This window comes from Diceros bicornis, chromosome 28 (genome assembly GCF_020826845.1).
Source record: "Diceros bicornis minor isolate mBicDic1 chromosome 28, mDicBic1.mat.cur, whole genome shotgun sequence".
Lineage (NCBI taxonomy): Eukaryota > Metazoa > Chordata > Mammalia > Perissodactyla > Rhinocerotidae > Diceros > Diceros bicornis.
In genome coordinates, this window is record NC_080767.1 from 32,082,835 (window position 1) to 32,086,579 (window position 3,745).

The following is a 3,745-nucleotide window of genomic DNA, read 5'->3' on the forward strand; positions in this document are numbered from 1 at the left end:
AAAAATCCCTTTTTTACTGGGGAGCTAACTGAGGCACAGAGAAGTTAAGTGACTTACCCAAGGTCACACAGCTGGGAAGCAGAGAAGCCAGGATTCGAACCAGTGTCTGTGCACTTCACCAGCAGCCCACAATGGCTCACTCTGTATTTGTTAGGGTAGTGGGATGGTTTTCTTTTGGGAATTACACGCATATGTATGTCATTTCACTTCAGGATAATAAAGAGTGGTACAGGATCATTGTTATCAAGGAGGAGGGTTAAGAACCACGGGTGGAGAGCTCCTAAGAGAGCTGGGCTGGTCAGGAAGCCTGGATGTGCTCGTGCTCACCCAGGGAGGGACGTGTGAGAGGGGCAGGGGGCTGGGAGCAGACCCCGATGCATCCCAACATTTTGGGAGGAAAGAGCAAGGAAGAGCAGCCTGGAAGGTGGGAGGGAAGCCAGGGGAGAGGGTTCCAAGAAGAAGGGAGTGAGGAAGGCCTTTGAGAGACCCGGTGAGGTCAGGGCTGAAGGTGGCCCCACACTGGGCCACAGAGGGAACAGCGGTACCTGAGCAGGGAGAGCTGAGGTGACAGAGGGGCCCCCCTGGAGCTGTAGGCAGAAGTGCCCCAGTGCAGGGAGAAGGAGGAGGAAGAAATACCCGGGCCTCCCTCTCTCCTCCTGCCCTCCGTCTCCTGCCGTGCCTCCCCTGGCCCACCCTTACCAGGAGCCAGAGAGAAGGGAGCCGTGAGGAAATCCACAGGGGTCAGCAGGGCAGAGAGCGGGGAGGATGGATCTGGGTGGGGAGTGCCCACAGAATAACCAACCCGGCCCCTGAGAAGGGAGATGCAGGACCCTGGTGGGGGAACCCAGGGCAGAGGTCACTTTGGAAGGGTCTGGAGGCGTCCCTCCTGGTGATCTCCTCACCATCACCTCCCCTAACCAGGCCCTGGCGGCAGCAGGCCACTCCTCGAAGTACCCTGAGGCAGACACTATTATTATCCCAATTTACAGACGGGGAAACTGAGGTTCAGAAAAGTAAAAACACACCAACACAATCTTGCCTAAGGGCACGGGGCAGAATCAGGATTCAAGCCAACACTGAGGCCACCCAACCACTAAGCTTTACTGCCACGTCTACCTAAGGCCCCGGGGGGTGTACCTACCCCAAGACTGGGTGCCCTTGACCAGGGAGAAGGCAGCAAATAATTCCAGAGCTGAGTGGAGCACAGTTAGTCAACCTAGAGTCAGAGATTCCAGGAGTGGAAAGCGCTGGCGTCAGAGAGACCCGAGTTCGAATCCCACCCCTGCACTGACTAGCTGTGGGACCCTGAGCAGCGAGTCTCACTTGTCTGAGCCTCAGTGTCCTCATCTGTAAAATGGGGTCAATATTGACCTCGCAGGTTGTTAAGGGAGTAAAATGAGGTTATGTTGGTTTCCTTTCCCCTCCAGGTCGGGAGAATGAGGGAAATGGATTCTCCTAACGGACCAACTCGTCAGAGGGGCTGGCCCGCTCTTACCGTCTCTTCTCCAGATCCGGACCAGGGAGTGCGCCGGGATGGTCGCCCCGTCCAACCTCAGTCCTGCCTGCCGCCCCGTGACCCCCAGCCCCCTCCTTCCCGCTCACGGCGCTCCCTCTGCCGGTGCTGTTGGGTTCCTGCATCCGTCCCGTCCTCATGGGCTCGCCGCGGCGGCCTCCAGACCTCGCAGGGCACTCCCAGGTCTGTCCACAAGGTGGCGCTTGGCGGCTGCAAGACAGGGGCTGGGGGCGGGGCTTGGATGGGAGCCCGGACGGCGCCCTTCTGACCTCCAGGCTCGGAGTAACAGCGTGGGTGTTTGTGTCTGTGTATCCGGATACCCGGGGGACTGTGGGAGCCTTGGCCTCCCCCTGTCCCCACGCCCCTGGGGCTGCTTGGATCTCTCGGGAATCTCTGAAAAGTAAAATAAAAACTCACAGCCACTTCAGCTCATTAAAGCCTTCCATGGCAGGAACTGTTATTACTCCCATTTTACAGATGAGGAAACTGAGGCCCAGAGAAGGCAGTCACTAGCCCGTGGTAGAGCTGGGCTCAAACCCGGACCTATTTAGCTGTGGGCCTATGTTTTTCCCACAGGGTCAAGAGGGGCTTCCACGTGGCGGGGGTGGGGGTGGGGCGGCGGCCAAGGGCAGCTCCTGGTGTATGTGAGAGGCAGGGAATTAAAGGTGACCTGGGAGTGCTAAGGTCCCAGAAACCAAGGAGCAAAGGACCAACCCCTGCCGCCTCCCTCCCCCATACACACACCTCAGGGAACAAGCCTCCAGGGTGGAGATGGGCAGGGATGTGGACAAGGGGTCCACCCAGGTCCTTCAGGTCCTTCTCTGAGCACTTACCCGGGTTGGAGGGCCAGCATGGCCACCAGCCACCCACGCCCCAAGTGATGGCCACTGCTCCCTTCCCTGAACTCCACGGACCGTTGCCCATCCCTCTAGGACAGCCTGGCACTCCTTCAATGGCTGCTCAGGTCTGTCTCCAGACTGTGCCCTCTGGGGGCTGGGACACATCCCAGAGCCCAGCACAGGGCTGGGTGCCCTGCATCTGTGGTCACTGAATTAGGCCAAATGGAGATGCTCTGGCAGGGCCAGTGGTTCGCTTCAGGAAGTCCCTTCAGCAAGGGGATTCCCCCTCCCCTGGCGCTGAGGGTAGTGGAAGAGTGGGATTTTTGACGTTGTAGTGCCTTTGAGATGACCTGGGTCCAGGTACCCTGAAGAACTCCTCCTCTCCACCCAAACAACATCCCCCTCTCCAGCCTGGAGCAAGCAAACATCAAGTGCAGCAGGAGACTATAAGGTTAGACAACAAGAAGGACTTCCCAGCAGGGGCGATGGAAAGCTTGCTCAGTTAGCGCTGCCCTTCAGTAGAATGGGCCACCTTGGAATGCAGTGAGGTGTCTGGAGTTGCAAACAGCAGAGGCAAAGATCTAGGCCAAAGGGGAGAAAAGGAAGAGCTTGGGTCTGGCTGGTGATGGGGTAGTGAGTGTGGAGACACGGGCCTTACCTGAGGGCCATAGTGGGAGGGGCTGTGTGTGGCAGCCTGGGGCCAGGGAGTGAAGGGGGGTGGGATCCAGAGACATTGAGAAGGAAGAGCCGCCAGGAGCTGGTGGTTGACTGAATGTTGAGGGGGGTGTTGGGCTGCTGGGGGGGCGGTGCCTGGCTCAGGTGGGGAGCACCGGGGAGGATCAAGCTGAGGGGAAGGGCCTGGGGCTCCTGAGCAGAGGGGAGGCCTGGGAGGCTGCTGGGCACTCAGGCCTGGGCTGGGGAGGGAGGCCCGGGCTGAGAGGAGATGGGGGGGGGTGTCCAGCAGGGTGGGATCACCGAGGACTTGGGAGTAGCTGGCATCATCAGTGAGAAGAACAGCCCCACAGAACAGAAATTTCTCCGAAGAGGCTGAGGCAGCACGACCTGAGAGGTGGGAGGAGAGCAGGGTGGGGGTGGGGAGTCAGGACAGAGAGAGTGGTGGGCACCGAGACAAGGTCGGACAAGGTCAGACCACAGGGGACCCTGAGGCCTGTCTGGAGCCCTGGGGCTGGGGGAGATGGGGTGGGCCGGACCCCTTGTCTAGAGTCCATCCTGGGGGTGGAGCAGCCTGGAGGGCCTGGGTGGGAGGAGGCAGGAGGGGAGGGGAGGGGAGGGGGGGGGGAGGGAGGGCCGGGCCTCTGTCCACGGCATTAGTGCTGGTTGGAGGGAGAGGGGGGTGCGGAGCCAGCCCGCCGCCCGTTCCCACAGCCGCCAG